Genomic DNA, 27,950 nt, shown 5'->3' with positions numbered 1-27,950 from the left:
GCGCCCATCTCCCGATTTGGGTCGAAATATGGGCGCCCATCACTTTCGAAAATAAGGCTGAAAGCCAACATGGATTTAGTGAAGGGAAATCTTGCCTCACCAATCTATTACATTTCTTTGAAGGGGTGAACAAGCATGTGGATAAAGGTGTGCATCTGGATTTTCAAAAGGCATTTGACAAAGTACCTCATGAAAGAATCCAGAGGAAACAAGAGAGTCATGGGATAGGAGGTAGTGTTCTATTGTGGATTAAAAACTGGTTAAAAGATTTTAAAAAACAGAGAGTAGGGTTAAATGGTCAGTATTCTCAATGGAGAAGGGTAGATAGTGGGGTTCCCCAGGGGTCTGTGCTGGGACTGCTGCTTTTTAACATATTTATAAATGATCTAGAGATGGGAGTAATTAGTAAAGTAATTAAATTTGCTGACAACACAAAGTTATTCAAAGTTGTTAAATCTCAAGAGGATTGTGAAAAATTACAAGAGGGCCTTACGAGACTGGGCATCCAAATAGCAGATGATGTTTAATGTGAGCAAATGCAAAGTGATGCCTGTGGGAAAGAGGAACCTTAACTACAGCTACATAATGCAAGGTTCCACATTAGGAGTCACCATCCAGGGAACGGATCTAGGCATCATCGTTGATGATATGTTGAAACCATCTGCTCAGTGTGCGGCAGCAGCTAAGAAAGCAAATAGAATATTAGGTATAATTAGGAAAGGAAAGCATAACAAAAATGAAGATGTTATATGCCTTTGTATCGCTCCATTGTGCGACCATACCTCAAATATTGTGTGCAATTCTGGTCACCATGTCTCAAAAAAGATATAGTGGAATTAGAAAAGTACACAGAAGGGTGACAAAAATGATAAAGGGGACGACTTCCCTATGAGGAAAGGCTAAAGCAGCTAGGGCTCTTCAGCTTGCAGAAAAGACGGCTGAGGGGAGATATGATAGAGGTCTATAAAATAATGAGTGGGGTGGAATGGGTAAATGTGAATCACTTGTTTACTCTTTCCAAAAATAGTAGGACTAGGGGGCACGCAATGAAGCAACAAAGTAGTAAATTTAAAATTAATCTGAGAAAATATTTCTTCACTCAATATGTAATTAAACTCTGGAATTCAATTCCAGAGAATGCAGTAAAAGCAGTTTCTTTTTTTATTTTTATTTACGCATTCTTGTATCCCACTATTATCCAAAAACAAGTTTCGGTTCAAAGTGGCTTACAATTTACATTTTGGTGGAGTTACAATAGTGTTGTGCAATGTGGAGAGGGCATCTATAGTTCATGTGGGTATTCACAGAGATTTTGAAGAGATAGATTTGAAGTGGAAAAGGTAGTAGTAGCTTTTGTGTTCAGTTGTAGAGTTTTGGTAATATTTATTCATATAGTTTTTGAAGAGAGATTTGAAAGGAAGGCAACAATATCTTTGTGATTAGCTGTAGAATTTTTTTTGAAGAGGTAGGTTTTCATTTCTTTTCTAAATTAGAGGAGATTTGTGATGCTTCTTATGGTTTTTGGCAGTGGTGTGCTGGAGCCGAGCCGGTTGTTAAAAATCGCGAGCCGGCTCTGGCTCTCCTCCCTCCCTCCAGATCCAGTCCCTCACCGACTCCTGGCTTGTCCTTTTAATTCTTCGGGGCAGGCAGTCTTGCCTGCCCGCTGCCAGCTGACTCTCCCCCGCTGCCGATTTGTGGTTTAAAAATGGCCGCCGAGACTTCCAGAGGCGGCCTCATGAGACTTATGCTGAAGTCTCGGCGGCCATTTTGAATCGCGAACCAGCAGCAGGGGAGAGTCAGCTGGTAGCGTGCAGGCAAGACTGCCTGCCTGCCCCGAAGAATTAAAAGGACAAGCCAGGAGTCAGTGAGGGACCGGATCCGGAGGGAGGGAGGAGAATTCGCTGAACTCGGGACGGGGGTGGCACTGTGTGGAGCATTCATAGCATCTAGATTGCATTTATTCTCAGGTGGAAGACAGGTGTCAGGGCACTCCCGTGAGTCTACTTGGTGCAGCGCTTAAGCTTCCTGTGCTGGTAGTATCTTAAAACAGAAGATATAAGTTATGAACATATTTAACATCTTTTACAGCATTCCAAAAATCAAAACCGCTAAAGGGGCCAGTGCAGTGTCACACACTAACAGTCAAAATGCTATATAGGGACAAATAATAAAAGCTGCCGATAGTAATTATGTACAGTTAATTTGGTGATAGCCAGAAGCATTTTCTCCTGCTTCTAGATTCATAGGAAATAAATGCCTGTAGGTATTCACCTCCCTCATGCATTTAACTTATTCCTATACCTTCCATGCAGCCCAGAAATGACCATTCATAAACAATAGCCGCTTGCATAACCAGTCAGGCAGCTTTGTACACAATAGTTGCTCTCTTGATTGGCTGTTGCTTTTGGGCACTGAACAACTGCATGCAAGCAACATTGCATAAAATGTGCTTTCCTTTTCTTTGTTTCCTGTTAATTCTCCCTCCCCCTTCCTTCAGTGAATTAAGGAGACAATGTTGATGTTGTCATCTTAGCTGTGCACTCCTTTTCTTCTCCTGTCTCAGATCATAGTCTTCAGTTTAGGCATTTCCTTGCTCCCTGGCCTTTTCCTTTCCCGGGTCTGTCATCTACCTACCGGTCAAACCAATGCTTGGGAAAATTCTTCAACTTCTCCCATTCTGCTTTACCCTCCTGTCTCTAGAAAGAGTTGTCACATGGGATTACCATATATTGTCCTCCGTGTAACACTTTGTGCCCCTGGTGTCTGTGATATTCCTTCTTGTCTAGGAATGCATATTTAGAGGGCTTGATAAATTCTGGGCGCTAGGTCATCATGACACCTAGAAATTGGACCCTGCAACCTGGGATTTCATGTCTCTAGGCCTGGCTGCCTCCCTTGCAAAACAGGCTTTCCTACCATCTGCATCACACCACTGAGCTCTCAATGAATTCAAGAGGTGCTTTCTGCACCACAAATACACTGAAAGCTCAGCAGAGGCACAGTGCAGATGCAAAGGACATCCATATGGAGGATGTAGAAGCAGCTTAGCCATACCGAAGAAAGTAAGGCATTGTATGGAATGGCCTCCCAGTGAAGATGGTATTGGTAAAAGCTGTAACAATTCAAGAAAACATATGATAAGCACGCATGGCAGGGGGAGAGAAGGACATGGGTGGATGGAGGGCAGGGGGAGAGAAGGGTCGCTGGACATGGGTGGATGGAGAGGAGGGGAGAGAGAAGAAATGCTGGACATGGATGGAGGGGAGGGAAGAGTGAGGAAGGAGATGAGATGAGGGGAAAGGAAGAGAGGAGAAAAACTGCACATGGATGAAGAAAATAGGCAGAAGCTGAGGACCAGAAATGAAGAAGAAAGGAAGCCCTGGAAACAGAGGTAAGAGGACAGATAGCAGCAGAATCGGATACTGGGCCAGCATGATCAGAAAAACAGTCACCAGACAACAAAGGTAGAAAAAAATCATTTTATTTTCATTATAGTGTTTGGAATATGTTCACTTTGAGAATCAGGTGCTCAACATTAAAAGTTTATATTTATTTACTTATTTATGGCATTTTATCCCACATTAAACATGAATTAGATTGGAACCTGGGATCATTTATTTTTTTTTTTCCTGGAGAGAGTAATGCATTGCCCCCCCCCCCCCCCCCCGGCTATAGCCAGCTCTGCAATTTTGGGGGGCGCAGAGGTGGATGGGGGGGGGGGGGGGTGGTGGAGGGGGGGGGCACCGAGGTGGACCGGGGAGAGAGCCTGTTGTTAAAAATTTACCAGCACACCACTGGTTTTTGGTATCAAGTTCCACCGTTCGGAACCCAGGTAGCTAAATCATGCTGTATATAGTTTTGTAGGTGGTGTTTTTGCAGTTGGGTAGATGTAGCAGTAGGTAGTTTCTGTTTTCTGGGCTGGCATTTCTTGAAGATAGTTCAATTATGTTAAGCATATATTTGGGTGCTATTCCGAATAGTTTCTTGAAAATTAGGGTGCTTGTTTTGAAAAACATTCATGCCTTGACAGGTAGCCAATGTAGTGGTTCAAGCATTGGGGCTGCTCTTTCATATTTCAATTTCTTGAAAATCAGTCTTGCTGCCGTGTTTTGGACTGTTTGCAATTTTAGTGTGTTTTCCTTGCACCCTAAGTATGCTGCATTGCAGTAGTCTAGTTGTGATAGTATCGTTGATTGGACCAGTATTCAAAAAGATTGTCTAGGGACATAGTCTATTATTCTTCTCAGTTTCCATAGTATTTTGAAGCATTTTGATGTTACTGCTGATATTTGATTGTCCAGTATTAGGCATTTGTTGAGAATGATTCCTAGTATTTTAAGTTGTGTTTTGATGTGGTATGTCAGTTGGTTGTGAATTTTTGGTAGGATGTGGGGTTGTGTGGACTGGATAGTGCTAGGAATTTGGTTTTGTCTGTGTTCAGTTTGAAAGCTGTTGCCCATTCTTCCATGAGGTTCAATCCTTTTTTTTATTTTGTCCTGTATGTTTGTGATATTGTTTTGGAAAGGTATGAAGACGGTGATGTCATCTGCATATATAAATGGGTTGAAACCACTGGTGCCATCATTACAAATTCCAATTCTTTTCCAAGTGGTGCCAACATTACACTGAACAGCACTGGTGATATTGGTGATCCTTGTGATATTGGTGATCCTTGTGGTACCCCACACTCAGGGATCCATGAGGCTGATGTTTGATTGGACATCTTTACAACATAGGATCTGGTCTTTAGGAAGATATTGAACCATGATGCCACTGCACCGCTGATTCCTATGTTGTTGAGTAGCAGGGGCGTAGCCAGACCTCGGCAGGAGGGGGGACCAGAGCCCGAGGTGGGGGGCACTGTTTAGCCACCTCCCCCCGCCGCCGACCCCCCCTGCCACTTTGGACCCCCCCCCGCCACTTTGAACCCCCCTTGCCACACCCGCCCCCCCCCCCCCCCGGCCATCGCAACCTCCCGCCGCCCCGCTGCCGTATCAGGTACCTTGTTTGCTGGCAGGGCTCTTCAATCCCCGCCAGCCGAAGAGTCTTCTTCAGCGCCGGTCGACTCCGGCACCTTCGTGGTGTGATCATGTTTCTGACACCTTACGTCCTGCACCGTGCATGTAGCCCCGTGCAGGACGTAAGGCGTCAGAAACAGATGATCACGCCACGAAGACGCCGGAGTCGACCGGAGCTGAAGGACTCTTCGGCTGGCGGGGATTGGGGACCCCCGCCAGCAAACAAGGTACCTGATGCGGAGGCGGGCGGGCGGGCGGCGTGGGCAGGGGGGTCAAATGTAGAGAGGGCCAGGGTGTAATCTGTGGAGGCCCATGCCCCTGTGGCCCCACGTAGTTACGCCCCTGTCGAGTAGTGTCATTAATGTGGTGTGGTCTACTAGGTCGAACGCACTCGACGTGTCAAATTGTAGTAGTAATACGTTTTGTCCTTGGCATGCTTCTGAATTTTGTTATCAGGGTGGTTATGACCGTTTCAGTGCTGTGTTGTGGTCTGAAATCTAACTGGGATTTATGACGAATTGAGAATTTTTTCAAATATTCCTTAGTTGCTGTGTTACTAGACTTTCCATCGTTTTGGTCAGTGGTGGTATTGAGGCTACTGGTCTGTAATTTGTGATATCGCTGATCTTGTTGGTAGTGTTTTGGGTTATAGGTGTGAGTACTATCAGGCTTATTTTCGAAAGAGAAGGGTGCCCATCTTCCGACACAAATGGGGAGATGGGCGTCCTTCTCTCAGGGTCGCCCAAATCGTCATAATCGAAAGCCAATTTTGGGCGTCCTCAACCGCTTTCTGTTGCGGGAACAACCAAAGTTCACAGGGGCGTTGGCACTGTAGTGAAGGCGGGACTGGGGCGTGATTAAGAGATGGCCGTCCTCGGTTGATAATGGAAAAAAGAAGGGCATCCCTGATGAGCATTTGGTCGACTTTACTTGGTCCATTTTTTTCTTGCGACCAAGCCTCAAAAAGATGCCAGAACTGACCAGATGACCACTGAAAGGAATCGGGGATGACCTCCCCTTACTCCCCCAGTGGTCACCAACCTTCTCCCACCCAAAAAAAAAAAAATTAATGTTTTTGCCAGCCTCAAATGTCATACCCAGCTCCATGACAGCAGTATGCAGGTTCCTGGAGCAGTTTTAGTGGGTGCAGTGCACTTCAGGCAGGCAGACCCAGGCCCATCCCCCCTACCTGTTAACACTTGTGGTGGTAAATGTGAGCCCTTCAAAACCCACTGTACCCACATCTAGGTGCCCCCCTTCACCCCTTAGGGCTATGGTAGTGGTGTACAGTTGTGGGGAGTGGGTTTTGGGGGGGCTCAGCACACAAGGTAAAGGAGTTATGCACCTGGGAGCAATTTATGAAGTCCACTGCAGTGCCCCCTAGGGTGCCCAGTTGGTGTCCTGGCATGTGAGGAGGACCAGTGCACTAAGAATGCTGGCTCCTCCCATGACCAAATAGCTTGAATTTGGTTGTTTTTGAGATGGGCGTCCTCGGTTTCCATTATCGCCAAAAACCAGGGATGACCATCCCTAAGGTTGACCATCTCAACATTTAGGTTGACCATCTCTAAGGTCGACCTAAATGTTGAGATTTGGCCGTCCCCGACCGTATTATCGAAACGAAAGATGGACGCCCATCTTGTTTCGATAATACGGGTTTCGCTGCCCCTTCACGGGGCCATCCTGCGAGGACGGCCCCAGGAAAACTTGGACACCCCTGTTCGATTATGCCCCTCCACGTCACCTTTGTTGGAAATTCAAACATGTATGTGATGTGTTTGGTGAGGTACTTGAACCAGTCTAGTGGAATTTTCATCTTGTACTACTACTACTACTACTACTATTTAGCATTTCTATAGCGCTACAAGGCTACGCAGCGCTGCACAAACATAGAAGACAGTCCCTGCTCAAAGAGCTTACAATCTAATAGACAAAAAATAAATAAAGTAAGCAAATCAAATCAATTAATGTGTACAGGAAGGAGGAGAGGAGGGTAGGTGGAGGCGAGTGGTTACAAGTCAAAAGCAATGTTAAAGAGGTGGGCTTTCAGTCTAGATTTAAAGGTGGCCAAGGATGGGGCAAGACGTAGGGGCTCAGGTAGTTTATTCCAGGCGTAGGGTGCAGCGAGACAGAAGGAGCGAAGTCTGGAGTTGGCAGTAGTGGAGAAGGAAACAGATAAGAAGGATTTATCCATGGAGCGGAGTGCACGGGAAGGGGTGTAGGGAAGGACGAGTGTGGAGAGATACTGGGGAGCAGCAGAGTGAGTACATTTATAGGTTAGTAGAAGAAGTTTGAACAGGATGCGAAAACGGATAGGGAGCCAGTGAAGCGACTTGAGGAGAGGGGTAGTATGAGTAAAGCGACCCTGACGGAAGATGAGACGGGCAGCAGAGTTTTGAACCGATTGGAGAGGGGAGAGGTGACTAAGTGGGAGGCCAGCAAGAAGCAGATTGCAGTAGTCTAAACGAGAGGTGACAAGGGTGTGGATGAGGGTTTTGGTAGAGTGCTTGGAAAGAAAGGGGCGGATTTTACGGATGTTGTAAAGAAAGAAATGACAGGTCTTGGCGATCTGCTGGATATGAGCAGAGAAGGAGAGAGAAGAGTCAAAGATGACCCCAAGGTTTCGAGCTGAGGAGACAGGGAGAATGAGAGAGCCATCAACAGAAATAGAAAATGGGGGGGAGTGGGGAGGTGGGTTTGGGGGGGAAAATGAGAAGCTCGGTTTTGGTCATGTTTAATTTCAGGTGGCGTTGAGACATCCAGATAGCAATGTCAGACAAGCACGCTGAAACTTTGGTTTGGATGCAACGTGAGCTATCAGGGGTAGAAAGGTAGATTTGGGAATCATTAGCATAGAGATGGTAGGAAAAGCCATGGGATGAGATTAATGAACCAAGGGAAGAAGTGTAGATAGAAAAGAGGAGGGGACCAAGAACAGAACCCTGAGGTACGCCGACAGGCAGAGGGATAGAAGAGGATCCACCAGAGTGAACACTGAAGATGCGGAGGGAGAGGTAGGAAGAGAACCAAGAAAGGACAGAGCCCTGGAGTCCAAGTGAGGACAGGGTATCGAGGAGTATGCTGTGATCGACAGTGTCAAAAGCAGCGGAAAGATCAAGAAGAATGAGGATGGAATAGAGACCTCTGGATTTAGCCAGTAATAGGTCATTGGAGACTTTAGTAAGCGCAGTTTCGGTTGAGTGGAGAGGGCGAAAACCAGATTGTAGTGGGTCAAGAATAGCATGTGAGGAGAGAAAATCAAGGCAGTGGTGGTGAACAGCACGCTCAAGTAATTTGGAGAGAAAAGGGAGGAGGGAGATGGATCGGTAATTAGAGGGACAAGTAGGGTTGAGTGAAGGCTTCTTAAGGAGAGGTGTGACCACAGCGTGTTTAAAGGCAGTAGGGACAGTTGCAGTGGAAAGTGAGAGGTTGAGAATGTGACAGATAAAAGGAATAAGAGCAGGTGAGATGGCATTAAGAAGGTGGGTGGGAATGGGATCAGAGGAACAGGTGGTACATTTTGAGGAAGAAAGGATAAGTGTAGTTTCCTCTATAGTAACTTCAGGATAGGAGGAAAAGGAATGAGGGGAAGGAGAGAGAGGGGAACGGACTAGTGGAGGGAGAGGTGGCGATGTAGAGAATTCAAGGTTTATCTTTTGAGCCTTGTCGTGAAAGAATTCAGCAAGGGTCTGAGGAGATAATGAAGGGGGAGTTGGGGGAGGGGGCACCTTGAGTAGAGAGTTCAATGTGGTGAAGAGAAGTCGAGGGTTAGAGCCAAGAGAGTTGGTCAGTTGGATATAATAATCCTGTTTGGCGTGTAAAAGAGCAGATTGGAAGGAGGTCAGCATGAACTTACACTTTCTTACACTTTAAGAAATCAGCAAGGGCCCGAGATTTCCGCCAGAGGCATTCGGCGGAGCGGGTACAGGAACGTAGGTAGCGGATATTAGAAGTCAGCCAAGGTTGGGGCATTTGTCAAGTAGGCAGTATGCATGCGCGTATTTTGTCATTAGTGTCTTTACTGTGTCTAGTTGGGGTGGTTTGAATGTGGTCCATATTCTGTCTGCAGGGGTGTGGTTGTCATGTGTTTCACAGTCCTGTAGGTAGTCTGTGACATTTATTTGTGCTTTTGCAAGGTTTGATCTTGTGTTTATTTTGTTTTTGAAGTATTGTGCAAGCTCGTCTTCAGTTGGTGGTGTTTCAGTTGTTGCCAATATGTTCTGGGTTTTCAGTGGTTTGTTCATGAGTTTGAATATTCTTTCGCTAACAAAAAATCTTCTAAATGCTTGGGGTAAAAGAATTGAAATTGTTTAGATTGAAATAATATCCTACATATACAAGGAAATTTAAGTAAAAAATTTGCACCTAATGCCAAAGTCCTTGGGCGTAGGGCCAAAAAGGCTTTACGCCATTTCTGTGACTCTCTAGACAAGTCTGCGTAAATTCTTATTTTAGATCCCAAGAATAAAGAATCCAAATGACGAAAGGAAAGTTTTAGTACTGCATCTCGGTCCATCTCCAGTACAAAAGAGACCACCACAGTGGTTCTCTGGGTGATCACCTCCAATGAGGATTCCAAAAAAGATGTTAGATTCATAGCTTTCATTTCCTTGGAGTTGAGAAATACCAGGCAAAATTTTAACATTACTCTGCATATATTGCGCTCGTGTTATAGGAGGCAATGAATCCCCTGACATACCTAAATCTTCAACTTTTTAACCATTTGTATCGGTGTAATTAAAGAAGACCTAGGAAAATTTGTCATACTACTACTACTTATCATTTCTATAGCGCCAATTTGTCATACTACTACTACTTATCATTTCTATAGCGCCACCAGACATACACAGCGCTTCACAATTGAACATGAAGAGACAGTCCATGCTCTAGAGATCTTACAATCTAATTTGGACAGACAGACAGACAGGACACATAGGGATAAGGGACTATTGAAGTGAGGAAGATAAGATAAGGGTTACGAACAAGTGAAAAAGTTAGGAGTTAAAAGCAGCATTAAAACAGGTGGGCTTTTAGCCCAGATTTGACGCGGCCAGAGATGGAGCTTGACGTAGCGGCTCAGGAAGTCTATTCCAGGCATATGGTGCGGCAAGATAAAAGGAACTGAGTCTGGAGTTAGCGGTGGAGGAGAAGGGTGCAGTTAGGAGAGATTTACCTAGTGAACGGAGTTCCCGGGGAGGAGTGTAGGGAGAGATGAGGATGGAGAGGTACTGAGGGGCTGCAGAGTGAATGCACTTATAGGTCAATAAGAGGAGTTTGAACTGTATTCAGAATCGGAAGCGATTTCAGGAGAGGGCTGATATGTGCATAGCGACTTTGGCAGAATATTAGTTGTGCAGCAGAAATTTGAACAGATTGAAGAGGAGAGAGATGGCTGAGTGGGAGACCTATGAGAAGCAAGTTGCAGTAGTCTAAGCGAGACTTGATGAGAGTGTGGATGAGGGTTCTGGTAGCGTGCTCAGAAAGGAAAGGGCAAATTTTGACGATATTATAGAGAAAGAAACAACAGGTTTTAGCAGTCTGCTGAATATGTGCAGAGAAGGAGAAGGAGGAGTCGAAGATGACTCCAAGGTTACGAGCAGATGAGACAGGAAGGATGAGCGTTGGTTTAGGTGGGAAGATAAGAAGCTCAGTTTTGGTCATATTAAGTTTCAGGTGGCGGTGAAACATCCAGGCAGCAATGTCAGACAGGCAGGCTGATACCTTGTCATCCTCAAATTAAGTCTCCTAGATTGATTTTCTAGGTATTCCAGAGGCTGAAAAGTAACATTTTTCTCTTTAATTGAAGTTTGTCCCACAAGTTCCAATTCTTGAATTTTTCCTTTTAAATGTTCCACTTCAGAGGATTGTTGTGCGGTGGCCTGTGCCTGGATAAGGACTGCCTCAGATAATAGCTTAATATCTTTAGTATTTTTATTAATCAACACTTGTAAAGAAGACTGTATATTGAACGTCAAGTCCCAGAGTGACTCCATTGTCACTGCGGCAGGTTTTATCATAGACCCCACATAAAAAACAGGAAGAGGAGCATTAATAGACTGTTCCAGGGTACTCACAATCTGCGATGGTAAAACATGTGTTGCAAGCCGTTCCTCCAGCCTGTTATTGCTAGTTGTCTCTCCCGGCGTGGGCAAGTTCCCTCCCTGCGCGTTCAGGTCCCCTCCCTTCGGAGACTGAACCACTGGAGTTTCCACGCTGTTACTTCCTGGTTGAGGGGGAGTTCGACGGGGCTCAGAGAAACGCCAACGTGCCTGCACCGATAGCATGGGGCCAGATGATACCCCGAATTGATCCAGAGTCGTCTGATGTTGAAGGTTGGTCCCGGTAGGGGTTGAGGGAATCTCCCGAACCTTTCCTCTCCTTTTCCCCATTTTCACAGTGATCTGGAGCCTTCCTCAGCAGGACTCGGGTCAAAAATCTTGGCACATCTGGAGCAATTAACACACTACACTGCCATCTTGGATCTCCAGGACACTGGGCTTGATGGACCATTGGTCTGTCCAGTATGGCAATACTTATGTACTTATTTTGTTCTTTTTCTCAGATGCCCCTGCCTACCTCTCATCTTTAATAATCCCTTACAGGCGCATCCGTACCCTTCGATCTACTACAGCTAACCAGTTTACTATTCCTGCTCTATCTCATAAATTCAGACTACGCCATTCTGCCTTCTTTTCACCGAGCCCATCTTTACGGAATTCCCTTCCTTTTCCTCTCCACACTGAACAATCCTACCAACGCTTTAAAGACTTACCTATTCACCAAAGATTTTTCATAGACAACCCCCCCCCCCCCCCCCAAAATGCTTTGTCAGCCCAGCTGTGTTCTCTGCTTGCTTCTTTACTCTATTTTGTTTCTTGACTACTACCTCTATTTTTCTCTTTTCTTATTAGTTGGAGTTCCTTTCATTTCTTTGCTTTTACTGATTTATTTATTTATTTTTTTTTGTAAAGCGCTTTGATTTGACGGATGGCATATTAAAAGAATAAACTAAACTATCCTGTCAAGGGTACATCAAAAGTTTACATTTTATGCTGCTTTAGCTTTCACTTGCAAAGAAATAGCGGTACTACACTAAAATCTTTCTACATTTATAACACGATGTGCAAAAAAACCTCACTCATTCTTCTTCAACAAGGCCTACAAAGAACACCTATACGTATACCCTCACTAAGTCACCTCACCAACCCATTCAAAACATGAAAGATCACATTATACAACAATCTTAAGCACTACCCTCCTTCTTCCCTTCCCCTTCCCTTCCTTGATCGCTACACATTACTGTATCTGATATCCTGCTATGACAATGTTAACAAATCTACGTAAGCCACATTGAGCCTGCAAATAGGTGGGGGAATGTGGGATACAAATGCAATAAATAATAAATAAGTAATAATGCTATCGGTATCTCGGGCTGTAGCTTACCACAGCCGGGGGTAAGGGCGGAGGAGTGCCAGTAGTGCCGTTTGCGAAAAGCTACTTTCGAGAGACCGTATTTCCGCTAAGTCATGGACCGAATGAAACTTTTCGGAACAGTTCGGTGGTGGGAGGAACCCGCTACTGAAAGCTGAAGAAAACGAGCGAAGGTCGCTTCCCCCCCCCCCCCCCCCCCCCCGCTGTACACAGTAAACACCAGCGTGTCCACAACAAGCCCATTCCCGCCACAACTGCCCCCCACCCATTAAATAAATAACAGACTCACCACCACTGTCTTGAGCAAAAGCTCAGCCTCAGCCACCAACCCGGACCCACACGGTATTCAACAAGGAAGCATCACAAGATTCTGGCTGGCCACTAGAGACAACTCCCAGGCTCCCTCCCTCCTTCTCTTCACTAAACTTCCTGTTTTCTGCCCAAAAGCCTTCGACGTTTCCCAGTCTCCTTTTTTTTGGCACCACACTGCATTTGACTGGCTTTAAATTAAAGACACACTTTCCTCCTTTCAGCAAGGCTTCTTGTCAATAGTCCACCTCATGCATCGGAACCAGATTCGTGTGAGAGGTGTTTTTGGCTTTCAAAAATGACTCTAGTTGAAGAATTCTCTTTTGTAAGAAGTGGGTCACGATTAAGATCATTAAAATAAAAGTGCATACTGCATCCTGATGGTTTTTGAAGGTGCACTCTGCTCCTTACCTCCCTATCTAGCATGTCTGGCATATGGAAAAAGGGGAATGGTAACTTCAGTTTCTGAGTATTGGTATGCACCTGGCTTTTCTACTATTGCTGCTCAGCTTTTGGGTGCATTGTCTCATCTGTCTACAGTACACTGGCACATACTACTTGCTTGCCTCTAAGGACCTTTCCTGTGCAAACAAACTGATTTCATCCAAATGTCAGCAGTTTGAATTTGTTTAGTCTATGTGGATATGTTTTCAGGTGGGTGAAGTCCTACTCCTGTGTGAAAATAGTTGCTACCCCTGTTGCTAAAACAGTTGTTTTCTGTATACAGATATGGGAATCCTAGCCATCATGTAATCAGACAGAAGTACACATTTCACTTAGCAGGTTATCCACCTTATTTTCGAAAGTGATGGGCGCCCAGATTTCGACCTAAATCGGGAGATGGGCGCCTTTCTCAAATCGGTATAATTGAAAGCCGATTTTGGGCGTCTTCAACTGCAACCTGTCACGGAAACAGGCAAAGTTGACGGGGGGGGGGGGGGTGTCGGAGGTGTGGTGAAGGCGGGACTGGGGCGTAGTTATCGGCCGAGGAGAGATGGGTGCCCTCGCCGATAATTGAAAAAAGAAAGGCGTTTTTACCGTGAATTTGGGTCATTTTGGACCCTTTTTTCCACGAACAAGTACCTTAAATGTCCACATGACCACCGGAGGGAATCGGGGATGATCACCCCTGACTCCCCCAGTGGTCACTAACCCCCTCCCACCATAAAATAACAAACTTTAAGAACTTTTTTTCCAGCCTGTATGCCACCCTCAAATGCCATACCCAGCTCCATCACAGCAGTATGCAGGTCCCTGGAGCAGTTGTTAGTGGGTGCAGTGCACTTCAGGCAGGTGGACCCAGGCCCATCCCACCCCCAAAACCCACTGTACCCACGTGTAGGTGCCCTCCTTCAGCCTTAAGGGCTATGGTAATGGTGTAGAGTTGTGGGCAGTGGGTTTGGGGGGGATTTGAGGGGCTCAGCACCCAAAGGAAGGGAGCTATGGACTTGGGAGGTATTTCATTTTTTATTTTACTTTTTACAAGTGCCCCTAGGGTGCCCAGTTGCTGTCCTGGCATGTGAGGGGGACCAGTGCACTACGAATCCTGGCACCTCCCACGACCCAATGCCTTGGATTTGTTCGTTTTTGAGCTGGGCGCCTTCGGTTTCTATTATCGCTGGAAAGCGAAACCGCCCAGCTCAAATCCATACAAATCCGATGCATTTGCCCGGCACAAACTGTATTATCGAAAAAAAAGATGGACGCCTGTTTTTTCCGAAAATATGGTCTGTCCCGCCCCTTCACATACCCGTTCTCGAACATAGACGCCCATGGAGATGGGCGTTCGCGTTCGATTATGCCCCTCTATGTGTCCCTACCACTCAGGGAAGGTAAGTGAATGGAACTATTAAAAACAAGATAGCAAAAATCTGCATGCAAATCTATGGATAAATAATTTTATACTAAACTGTATGCTGCCTTAATCATCCTTACTGCTCCTACTGTCAGTTCTTCAAGTGGGAAAAGGATAGAGAATGGAGAAAATTAGGTAAGGTGATACCAAGCAGGGCCTGTGCTAGACATGTTGGGGCCCAGAGCAAAAATTAAGGAGGGGGCATTTGAAGAATCTCAAGCAATACTTTTAAGTATGGAAGTGTATTAAGTGGCCTGTAAATCAGTGAGGTCTTTAACTAAAGGTTAGCTCGAGTTACCTGTAACAGGTCCCATTTTAATTCCAATAGACCCTGCTGCAGATAACTCAAGCTAATCTTTAGTAAAAGGCACCCTGAATGATCAAGGCCCTGCCCTATCCTCCTGTGTGGGATTTCTGGCAGTTTGTTTGCATACTATAAATGCTTGGATTACGTGGAGGGGCATAATCGAAAGGAGCGCCCAAGTTTTCCTGAGGACATCCTCGCAGGACGTCCTGGCGAAGGGGCGGGGAAACCCATATTATCGAAACAAGATGGGCATCCATCTTTCATTTCGATAATATGGTCAGGGATGCCCAAATCACAAAATTTAGGTCGACCTTAGAGATGGTCGTCCCCGATTTTCGCCGATAATGGAAACCGAGGACGCCCATCTCAGAAATGACCAAATCCAAGCCATTTGGTCATGGGAGGAGCCAGCTTTCGTAGTGCACTGGTCCCCCCTCACATGCCAGGACACCAACCAGGCACCCTAGGAAGCACTGCAGTGGACTTCACAAATTGCTCCTAGGTGCATAGCTCCCTTACCTTGTGTGCCGAGCCCCCCAAAAACCCACTCCCCACAACTGTACACCACTACAATAGCCCTTAGGGGAGAAGGGGGCACTTACATGTGGGTACAGTGGGTTTCGGTTGGGTTTTGAAGGGCTCACATTTACCACCACAAGTGTAACAGGTGGGGGGATGGGCCTGGGTCCGCCTGCCTGAAGTGCACTGCACCCACTAAAACTGCTCCAGGGACCTGCATACTGCTGTCATGGAGCTGGGTATGATATTTGAGGCTGGCATAGAGGCTGGAAAAAATATTTAAAAAAATTTTTTTTGAGGGTTGGAGGGGGTTAGTGACCACTGAGGGAGTAAGGGGAGGTCATCCCCAATTCCCTCCGGTGGTCATCTGGTCATTTAGGGCACATTTTTGTGTCTTGGTCGTAAGAAAAAAAAGAACCAGATAAAGTCATCCAAGTGTTCGTCAGGGACACCCTTGTTTCCATTATGGGTCGAGGACTCCCATGTGTTAGGGACGCCTCTGACACGCCCCTGTGAACTTTGGTTGTCCCCGCGATGGAAAGCAGTTGAGGACGCCCAAAATCGGCTTTCGATTATGCTGATTTGGGCGACCCTGTGAGAAGGACGCCCATCTTGCAATTTGTGTCGAAAGATGGGCGCCCTTCTCTTTCGAAAATAAGCTTGAAAGTAGACTTTAGCTAACTGTAGAGAAGACACAGCTTCTATGTGGACGTACTCTCTACATTTCCTTCTGAGGTACTAATGGAAGTTGTTACTATCCCCATACTCAGGGAAGTGTGATGTTTCTGTCATGCAGTATTTTGACTACTGTAATGCTCTTAAGGAACAAGCAGGTAATTCCAAATAAAAAGCATCGTAGATAGCTCAAAATGTGACAGTTTTGAATGCTTTCAGGCTTGACCATATTTCTCCAGCATTGAAGAGTTTACATTGGCTACTTATTCACTGGTGGATTCAAAGTTTTTACCAATGATTATAAGTCCTTGAACCTTTAATTTCATCCTTACCAGCCTTCATGGTTGTTGAGATTTGCAGACTTTACCTGGTCTATGTGGGGGTTTTTGTGTGCGTGTTCACAGTAAACCACCTAGAAGTGTAGGACAGTGCAGATTATAAATCATTTTAAATAAATAAATTTCTGTTAAACTGCAAACTCATGCAGAGTACTGGGGTCTGGAGTGCATGCTGTTAGCCAGGAGTCTGTGCTAACTACTGCTTCTACCTTCTTGCTTTGGATAAGTGGAGGAGAAGTATATGAAGCAGATGAGCGAAGGGAGGGGAATGGAGGTCTGCTGTTTAGTATTCATGGGAATCTAGAATGCCATCAAATTTTTGACATAGGATCACAATAGAGCCTATGTCAAAAATTTATCACAATAGTTAAAAGTTTGAGAAACACTGTCTTGGATAAAGTATAGAGATATAACCTTATTCAGAGCAGATACAAGATAAAACTGAGACCTTGATAAGTTGATCTCAGTTACTCTACTCCACAAATCAACTTGATATTGGAGCAAACAAAAAAAAAAAAGATAAAGGTTTAATCCACAATGCTCATGTTACTTGGAAACAAATAACATAACCTGCTCCAAAATATGAGCAGTTTTCTTTCTACTATAGTTATCTACCACTAGAGGAAATACTGTTAATTACACACTCTACATAGAAAAAAGGTTGTTACGTGTATGTAAGTGTAGTTTCCTAAAGACCACATCCCAGGATATGGACTGTGATCAGTTAGCCATCAACAAAAGAAGCTTCTCCCACACTTTAGAACTGTAGTTTCCAGACCTGTCCTATTGTGTAACAATCACTATCTATCTCTATCAAGGCAGTACATGCAAATATATTCACGATGGCTATCGTAGCAATGTGACTGGCTGCGTGTACCCCAAGGACTGTGTAGAGAAGCATCAGAACAAACAGATTAAAAAAAAATCAGGGATGTTAACAAACTGGGTAACACAATAATGTGCGACTTCAGCTACCCAGATATTGTCTGGATAAATATAACATCAGGGCATAATAGGGCAGTAAAGTTCCTAGACAAAATCAAGGACAATTTTATGGAGCAGCTGGTTCAGGAACCAAGAGGGTAATTATAGACTTAATCCTTAATGGAGCACATGATTTGGTGCTGGGGCCACTTGATAATAGTGATCATAATATGATCACATTTGATATAACTAATGTACACACAGGAAATTCAATATATAAGTTTCCCTTTTAAAAGTTAAATGCCAAGGAAAACATGAGAAGAATTGTGTGTAAAAGAGCTTAGAGGAGCAGCTGCAAAGATCAAAAATTTACAGCAGGCATGGATATAAGTACATGAGAATATAAGTATTGCCATACTGGGACAGACCGAAGGTTCATCAAGCCCAGCATCCTGTTTCCAACAGTGGCCAATCCAGGTCACAAATACCTGGCAAGATCCCAAAAAAGTACAAAACATTTTATGCTGCTTATCCCAGAAATAAGCAGTAGATTTTCCCCAAGTTCATTTTAATAATGGACTATGGTCTTTTTCTTTAGGAAGCCATCCAAACCTTTTTTAAATCCCACTAAGCTAACCGTCTTTACCAGTGGCATAGCCAAGGGTGGGCTTCACCCACTTTGGGCTCAGGCCCACCCAGTAGCAGCACACCTATGATGTGGCTGGCAGGGATTCTCAAGCCCCACCAGCCAAAAACTCCCAACAATTGTCCCTCCTGCATATAGTACCTTGTAAATAGCAGATCTTTGCGAGCAGCGACTGATACATACTATTCGCACCGGCCCCACAGCCTTCCCTCTGATATATTCCCGCCTATGCGGAAACAGGAAGTTGCATCAGAGGGAAGACTGTGGGGCCGGTGCGAATAGTATGTATCAGTTGCTGCTCACTGCAGGCGAAGATCTGCTATTTACAAGGTATTCAGGGGAGGGGGATGTTTTTAAAGATCATATAGCATGCAGGCAAGAGAGGGAGAGACCAAATCACTTGTGGGACAGGGCGGAGTTCTTCTGCCCACCCATCTTGGGCCCAGGCCCATCCAAAATTGGGTGTCTGGCTACGTCTCTGGCACATTCTCTGGCAACTAATTCCAGAGTTTAATTACACGTTCAAAAATACCATCCTAGATATATTCCACCTATTAAAAAAAGTTGGAAGGAAGGCCAAACAACAACCAGAATGGTTAAAAAGTGAGGTGAAGGAAGTTACTAGAACTAAAAACATCCTTCAGAAAATGGAAGAAGGATCCGACTGAAAACAGGAAACAGCATAAGGAATGGCAAGTCAGATGCAAAGCACTGATAAAGAAAGCAAAGAAGATGGTTGGAGGCAAAAACATATAGTAAAAACATTTTTAGGTATATTATGCAAGAAGCCAGTAAAAGAATCAGTTAGACAACTAGTTGATTGAGGGGTAAAAGTGGCACTTAGAGAAGGCCATAGCAGAGAGATTAAATTAATTCTTTGCTTCAGTCTTCACCAAGGAACATACCAGTGCCAGAAATGGTATTCAACAGTAATGAGTCGAAGGACTTTTTAGGCTTTTGATTGCTAAAGGGACCATTTATTCAAGGACTTGAAACAAATTTCTGTAAACCTGGAAAATGTAATGATGCAATTTGATAAATTACAGTCAGGGCCGGTCTTAGGGCGAGGCGGCCGCATAGGGCCCCGCGCTCAAGGGGGCCCCGCGCGGCGCGCCTCGGGTCGCCCTGCCCGCCGCTCCCCCCCCCTGACAATCGATCGCTGTTCCGTAAAAAATTTGAGAAGCGCCGAGTAGCAGGCAGCGCCTCGCATCTGCCTTGCTAGTAAAAATCTCCTGCACGTCGTCGGGCTGGTCTTCCCGCATTAAGTCCCGCCCTCCTCTGAGGTAATAGGCTCTTCCCGCATTAAGTCAGATGGGAGAAGGTTGCAGGGTGGGGGGTTCTCAGATGGGGGGAGGGGTAAGGGGGACTCAGATGGGAGAAGGTTGCAGGGTGGGGTTCTCAGATGGGGGGAGGGGGTAAGGGGGACTCAGATGGGAGAAGGGTGTGGGATGGGGGTTCTCAGATGGGAGAAGGGGGCTGGAACTGGGGTTTGAGAAGGGGCCATATGGGAAATGGGGGCCATACATGGGGCTGGTGGGAAAATAGGGCATGCGTGGGTCAGGTGGGAGAATGGTTCTGGGGCTGAAAAGGGGGGCTCTAATACAAGGCATGTGGATGAAGGGGGCTGGAACTGGGGGCTGAAAAGGAGGGTAGGTGGGATAAGGGGGCTAGTACTGGGACTGGAGGCTGAAAAGGGGCAGGGGCTGAAACTGTGGGTACTGGGGGCTGAAAAGGAGATAGGGAGAAGTGGCTGGGGCTGAAGCTTGGGACTGGTGAGAGAAAAGGGCTGGGGACTGGGGTTGAAACTAGAGGCTGAAAAGGGGACAGGGAGGAGTGGCTGGGGCTGAAGCTTGGGACTGGTGAGAGAAAAGGGCTGGGGACTGGGGTTGAAACTGGGGGCTGAAAAGGGGACAGGGAGGAGTGGCTGGGGGCTGAAGCTCGGGACTGGTGGGAGAAAAGGGCTGGGGCTGAAACGGGGGACTGGTGGGATAGTGGGGCTGGAACTGGGGGCTGAAAAAAAGGGGCAGAGAGAGGGGCAGATCCTGGATGGAAGGGGGAGCGAGAGGGAGGGCAGATCCGGATGGATGGGAGAGGGAGGGCAAATGGTGGATTGAAGGGGCAGAGAGAAAGGGCAGACAGTGGATGGAAGGGATAGAAAGGGCAGACATTGAATGGAAGGGGCAGAGATAGAGGGCAGATGTGCACGAAAGGGGCAGGGAGAGAGGGCAGACATTGGATGGAGGGGACAGCAGAGAGGGCAGACACTGGATGGCAGAGAGAGAGTGAAGACAGATGCTGGATGGAAGGAAGACAGTGAAAAGAAGATGAGGAAAGCAGAAACCAGAGACGACAAACTGTAAATAAAATATATATTTTATTTTTTTGCTTTAGGATATAGTATTGTAGCTGTGTTAATAAATGTTTATAATAGAACATGTAAATAAGGTAATCTTTTTATTGGACTAATTTTAATACATTTTGACAAACTTTCGGAGAACAAAGCCCCCTTCCTCAGGTCAGGATAGGATACTGTAACAGCTCTATACTGTATTGACCTGAGGACGGAGGTTTTGGCCTCTGAAAGCTAAATGTATTAGTCCAATAAAATGGTATTATTTTATTTTCTATATTTGTTTTATTTCTATTTGTTAATTTGTAAAGTGGTGATTGGTATTTGTTAGTTTTTTTTCAAATTTATATTTGTTGTCTTTATATTTTGCACAGTACTAGGGGACATTTTCTGTTTCTGTGGTGTTGTATTGTATGCAGAGTCTGGCATCTTGGGGGTTCAGTTTAATTTTTGTCTAAATAGAAAGTTTAAATATTACTACTTATTCTATAGTGGATTAGGGTGTATCTGTGTTTGATAAAAAGACATGGTTTTCAGTTGGCATTGACTGTGCAGGATCGACAAGCCCTGGAGCTGGGGGCCTTGGAGCTCGGAGGGAGGGGTGGCCGGCTCTGGAGCTAGGGTGGGGGTGGAGCTAGGGTGGGGCGGAGCTAGGGTGGGGCGGAGCTAGGGTGGGGCAGGGCTAGGGTGGGGCCCCGTCAAATTGGTCTGCATAGGGCCCCGCACTTGCTAAGACCGGCCCTGATTACAGTAGTAAGTCGCATGGACTGGATGGTATACATCCCAGAGTACCAATAGAACTGAAAAATGAACTTACAGAGCTATTAATAATACGTAATTTTATCTTTAAAATCAAGCATGGTACCAGAAGATTGGAGGGTGGCAAATACAATGCCAATTTTTAAAAAGGGTTCCAGAGGTGAACTAGGAAATTATAGACCAGTGCAGGGGCGTAGCTGCGGGTGGGCCTGGGTGGGCCCAGGCCCACCCAATCTCACCTTAGGCCCACCCAGTTTGTCTGATCCACCAATTGGCACCAATCTTCTAGGCGCTGGTTAAGCTGCACAAGCCTGGAGCGTTAAGTTCTAGCTGCCTAATTTGTTTTCTTGCAGTGCTCGGTAGTCGAATTAGTCTGCGGGAGCTGGGAGGACCTACTCTGACAGGGTAGTTTAGCAGCTCATCGCTGACTGCATCACAGCTGCTTTGTCTGCACTCTGCAGCTGCTCTCACCGGTGCCTGCTGCCCTGCCCCCTCCATGCCCCCCCCACACAGTGTGAATGCGACTCGGGCCTGGTCTCTTCCAACTGTGCCTGTGTACCACTGCCAGCACTGAGCTCCTCCTAGGACCCATCCCAAATCTGGGTCGGATCCTAGGAGGAGCTCAGTACTGGCAGTGGAACACAAGCACAGTTGGAAGAGACCGGACCCAACGAGCCGCATTCACACTGTGGGGGGAGGGGGCACGTGGGGGACAGGGCAGCAGGCACCGGTGAGAGTAGCACGATGCTGTGTCACTTCAGCCTCAGACAGGCCTCAGCACTCCCCCGCTGCCACAAACAGGGCCAGGTGCAGGATCCAGCGCAGACTGCAGTGCTCTGCTCCACGGGCACACTGACTGCATAGTGTGCATAACTGCAGTCTTTTGAGAAACAACATTCAAGCCCAGGTAAAAGCAAATGTTTTAATTTTTATTATGTGTAATGCTGGACTGCTGGTGGGTTTCAGGGTGGGGATAGGCTCAGTGCCCAGGTTAAAATAAAATTTAAAAAAAGGTTGTAGATTTCACGTTGGTGTGGATGGTCTCTTTTTTAATTTCAATTTTAACCTGGGCACTGCAGAGCCTATCCCCACCTAGAAACCCACCAACATTAAATACAAAAACGTTTAAAAATTATTTTAACCTGGGCCTGGGTACTGCAGAGTCCAGGATTTTAAAAAAATTGTTTTGTATTAATGTAGGTGGGTTTCTGGGTGGAAGTGGGCTCTGCCATGCCCAGGACATTAAAATACAAAATGTTTTATATTTAATGCTAGTGTGCTTTAAGGTGGGGGTGAGATTAGGAAGGGCAGGGGAGATGCAAGACGGGGGATGGGTAGGGCTTAGGATAGGGCTGATGTTGGGCTACAGGGAGGGGTGGGGGTAGGGTAGGGCTAATGCCTCGCTACAGGATGGATGGTGGAGATCTTGTCATATGTCGAGGTGTTTGCCATTATAGTAGACTTATGTCTGGTCAAGTTTAAGATACGGGATAATGTAACTATATAAAAATATTGTTTTTTTTCTATTAAGTATGTATGTGGTTTATGTTGATGCAGGGCAGCTGTTGGGCAGACTACTTAGAAATTCATGATCAAATGCATTCTAAGTCATTATTTTGTAGTATTCCAAGAAACACTACTCATACTTATATACATAGTGCCCACCCATATTAGCTTTGGGCCTACCCAAAATGTCAGGTCTAGCTACGGCACTGGACCAGTGAGCCTGACATCGGTGCTGGGCAAATTAGTAGCGACTATGTTTACAGAGCATATATATAGGCATTGATTAATGAGACCAAGCCAAGATGGATTTAGTCGAGAGAAATCTTGCCTCACCAATCTGCTACATTTCTTTGAAGGGGTGAATAAGCATGTGGATAAAGGTGAGCCAGCTAATATTATGTATCTGGATTTTCAAAAAGCATTGGGCTCATTTTCAAAGCACTTAGACATACAAAGTACTAGAGGTTACTATGGTACTTAAGTGCTTTGAAAATTAGCCCCAAAATATCTCATGAACAACTTCTGAGGAAATTAGAAAGTCATGGGATAGGATGTAGTGTCCTATTATAAGAACTGGTTAAAAAAAAGAAAATGGAGAGTAGGGTTAAGTGGTCAGTTGTAGATAGAATGTATTTGGATACAGGCAGCAGATGATGTTTTGTATATTCCTGAGAATCTAGCATGTGATGTTTTTGTTCTTTCCTGAGAAAGTAGCAGAATAGCAGGTGATGTTTGTACATTCCTGAGCAGGTTCACGAGCTGTTCATGTAGAGTTGTTCTTGTAAGCAATGCATGATCATGGTTGTGTAAGCAAAATGTAACCAATAGTAATGATAATACATGTAATATCCATGAATATTCATAGAGTATATAAGAAGGGGATTGACTCCCAAATAAAGAGTTTTTTTGCCCAGACACACGAGAGGAGAGTTATTTTGCAACATCTGGTGATCCCCGACGTGATCGGTGAAAACGTGACGTACTTACTACGACTGGAACAGTCAGCGCGCCATTCCTTCTACGGAACACTGTAAGTATGGGGGGAAATTTAACATCATCACATAAACAACATGCACAGGAGCTATATACTATAACGCAAAGATATGGTTCCTCCCGAAATCCAATAACTCTTAAAGATATAGAGCGTTTAATTGAGGAAATAGTTTGTCAATGTCCCTGGTATCCAGAGAAGGGATCATTCGATCCTCAAACATGGGAAAAGATAGGGCAGCAGTTTCGTTTAGAGCCTAGAGTTTCGACTCCTATATTATTGACTTGGAGAGAGATATATTCTACTATAGTAATTCTCTCTTCTGGATTGACAGGCATTACTAACGAAAATATATCCAACAAATTGCCAGGCAAGACCTGGTCTCTTTTACCTCCCGCGACTCTTGGACCTACACCTTCTCCTCCTTCTTGTCGGCTGGCCACCGATATGGGAAGGGAAGAGCAAAACAAAACTCCTGACTTTACTACTACTACCCCTAATAAACCAATTGAAAATATCCAAAACAACAACGCTAATGATAGCGTTATTATTACCAAAACACCAAAGAGCGTAGAACGACCTAGTTTAATTCAATTAGGTATACAGCAAGCACGAAAAAATGGTGAATTCATTTGGAACGATGATCTATGGGATAATTCGGAACCTAATCCTAATTTATACCCAGTTACTAGAACTACAACAATAGAGGCAGGGAACGAAACACATCATGCAGAATGGACTGCTCTACCTTATCAAGTTTTGAGAGAATTACGTAGAGCTATCGTAGAATCAGGTTTAAAAAGTTCATTTGTTCAAGGCATGATAGAAGGGATTAGTAACGGTTACTTAATGACTCCAAAAGATTGGAAAGACCTTTTCCGTATGCTGTTAACTCCTGCGCAATATGTAGTGTGGGATAATGAATATAAGCAAGCAGCACAACTTATCACTGGGACTAATTTGGTGCCTGATCAAATTTATGGATCGGGACCATTTTCAACCCTTGATATGCAAATTCAACAAAACGATACCTGTTTTCAAGCCATAGGCACTTGTATCTTGCGAGCATTTAAAAGAACACCAGAAGGGAATAAACCAACAAAATCTTTTGCATCAATTAAACAGGGTGCAACCGAATCTTACCTTCAATTTGTTAATCGATTGCAGGAAGCTGTAACTAGGCAAATTGATAATCTTGATGCGCAAACAGAGTTATTGATTAAATTAGCCCAAGAAAATGCAAATTCAGATTGCAAAAAGGCATTGCAGACTGTAGCTCATCGCCCAGGAATTACTTTAGCAGATTTATTGAGCGCATGTGCAGATGTGGGGACTCATGGTTATTCTATGAATTTGTTAGCAGGAGCTATACAAAAAGGTAATAAGCCACAGGGGACGTGTTTTAATTGTAAGAAACCAGGACATTTTCGAGCTCAGTGTAGAGCCCCAGGAGGGGGTGCCAACTTTGCAAAAGGACCTTCTCGACCTTCTCGAAAATGTCCTCGATGTCAAAAAGGATATCATTGGGCCAATCAATGTCGCTCTAATCCAATTAATTCCACACCGCCACCCCCAAAAAAACTTTGCTCCGGGTTAACTCCTAACCTCGGTCCAAAGGGAGTGCAAGGGTCTTTTGCTCATAGTACTACTGCTACACAAGGTAGTGCAGGAATTGACCTTATTGCAGCGGAATGTAAAACTGCCATCTTACCTCATGAAGTTTTGGTATATAATACTACCTTTAAAGGACCCATTCCAGCGGCTACTGTAGGTTTAGTATTACCTCGCTCCTCTGCATCGAAGGCAGGTATTCATGTTATCCCTGGAGTTATTGATGCTGATTACACAGGCATTGTTAAAATTCAAGTATGGTCCTCATCACCTTTAACAATTTCTCCCGGGGACTCGTGGGCACAATTAATTATTTTACCATATTTTACAGCACCTATTCCTTCTACTGTCTCTCGTACAGGGGGCTTTGGATCTACGCGACAGGTAAGTGCAGTTTTAAAACCGGTTTCTAATGCACGACCCACTGCTCAATTTTTATTGCAACAAAAGCCCTTTGTTGGTATATTAGATACCGGGGCGGATGTTTCTGTCATAGCTTATAAACAATGGCCTGTGGAATGGCCCATTGAAGATACTTCACATGTGACAGGAATAGGGGGAACTCAGTCAGCCTCCCAAAGTTCTCAATGGTTATCTATTACATATCCTAACGATACCAAGGTTCTAGGACATATTAAGCCCTGTATTTTACAAGTACCCTTTAATTTATGGGGTCGTGACCTTTTGGAACAATTAGATGCATCATTGATCCTACCTGATTAACAGTTCATAAATATGTCTTTTTCTCTTCCTTTGGAATGGAAAACTGACAAACCTGTTTGGGTAGAGCAGTGGCCGATTACCAGAGAAAAACTGTTGATTTTACATCAATTGGTGGAAGAACAATTACAATTAAATCACATTGAGCCTACCAATTCTCCATATAATACTCCGGTATTTGTGATCAAGAAAAAATCCGGAAAATGGAGATTTTTACATGACCTACGAGCTATTAATGCGATTTTAGAACCAATGGGCCCGTTACAATGTGGTATTCCAAATCCTAATTTGATTCCTTATGATTATCAATTAGCTATTATAGATCTGAAGGATTGTTTTTTTTCAATTCCTCTCCAGGAAAAAGATTATAAATACTTTGCTTTTACTGTACCTGTTTACAATAATGCACACCCTACTACTAGGTATTGTTGGAAAGTTTTGCCCCAGGGAATGTTAAATTCACCCACTATTTGTCAATACTATGTTCATCAAGCCTTGCAACCATTTCGTGCCTATTTCCCTCAACTTTTGGTATATCATTATATGGATGATATACTAATTGCAGGGATAACTCTTCCCCCTTCTTGGAAATCTACTTTAATTTCTATCTTGGCCTCCTCAGGATTAACAATTGCCTCAGAGAAGGTTCAAGAAAAGGAACCCTATTTATATCTAGGTTTCCGTATGACTAAAGCTGCAGCCCAACCTGTCGCTCCTCATCTCAATTTACAGTCTCCCACGACATTACATCAATTACAAGAGATTTTAGGAAATCTCAATTGGTTACGTCCCTACTTGAAACTTCCTACAGAATTTTTACAACCCCTGTTTCTCGCATTAAAAGGTCATAAAACACCTGCTGAATTAATTACACTCACTGCATCGCAACAAACAATTCTGTCACAATTGGATCAAATCTTACAAACAAAATGGACAGATAGACGAGATGCATTTGCCCTTTTTTGTTTTTGCGTTCTCAAAGACCCCACCCACCGACAACCGTTTGGTGTCTTATATCAAGATACAACTCCTCCGAAATTGATAGAATGGGTCTATTTACAGAATACTCTCCATTCTACTATTACACAATGGCCCCAGCAACTAGCCTTGCTGATTACTAAAGCTCGAGAGCGAGCAACATTCATGACTGGTTTCGACATTCTTAAACTCATCATTCCTCATTCTTTGTGGCAGTGGGAAAAAATGATTCAGTTCTCCGACGACTTGCAATTTATTTTAGCCACTTATGTTGGTATTATAGATTGCCACTATCCTAAAGACCCTCGCATACAGGGCACATCCATTTTGCCAATCACTCTTCATGATCCCATTTCTTTACGTCCACTCCCTACTGCTCTCACCGTCTTTACAGATGGTAGTCCCACTCGTGGGGTGGTTACTTGGTACAATCTGAACAAATGGCACGTCAAATTTACCTCTCCACAAACCTCTGCTCAACGTTCAGAGCTTGCTGCCATCATCCTGGCTCTTTCTTTATTTTCAGATCAACCACTGAATCTTATTGTTGACAGTCAATATTGTGCTAATCTTGTCCGTCGCATGCCCGACAGTTATGTATCATTCAAAATGGATGCCTCTTTTTATGCTTTACTGTTAACCCTCCAAGGTTACTTGGAGAATCGCCTTTCTTCTCTCTTTATAGGTCATATCCGCAGTCATCAACCTTTTCCTGGTGGTCTGTCTGAAGGGAATGCTCGAGCGGATCGCCATCTTCATTTTTTCTCCACAGCACACTGCAGTCATGAACTTCATCATCAAAATGCACCTAGCCTAGCTCGCCAGTTTCAAATTTCTTTAGAAGAAGCTAGAGCTATTATCAAAAATTGTCCACAATGTTCCTTTTCAGCTCCTACTACCTTTTTTCCTGGAGTTAATCCTCGTGGTCTGGAAGTTAATAGCCTCTGGCAAATGGACGTTACTCACTTTCCCCCTTTTGGTCAATGGTCTAAGCTTCATGTGGTTGTTGATAC

At 44.7% G+C, this 27,950-nt stretch overlaps 1 protein-coding gene across 1 annotated transcript in view; it reads right to left on the bottom strand.

Annotated features, from left to right (window-relative positions):
* The window catches only part of NOD1 (nucleotide binding oligomerization domain containing 1), a 153,925-nt gene extending 141,119 nt beyond the window's left edge, over positions 1-12,806 (bottom strand). Inside the window, 1 exon segment of the mRNA XM_030206217.1 lies at positions 12,739-12,806. The gene's annotated coding sequence lies outside the window, so the exon portion shown is untranslated.
* Between the last annotated feature and the right edge of the window lie 15,144 nt (positions 12,807-27,950).

The sequence above is a fragment of the Microcaecilia unicolor genome, chromosome 1, assembly GCF_901765095.1.
Source record: "Microcaecilia unicolor chromosome 1, aMicUni1.1, whole genome shotgun sequence".
Lineage (NCBI taxonomy): Eukaryota > Metazoa > Chordata > Amphibia > Gymnophiona > Siphonopidae > Microcaecilia > Microcaecilia unicolor.
This window is presented reverse-complemented; position numbering and strand designations above follow the sequence as displayed.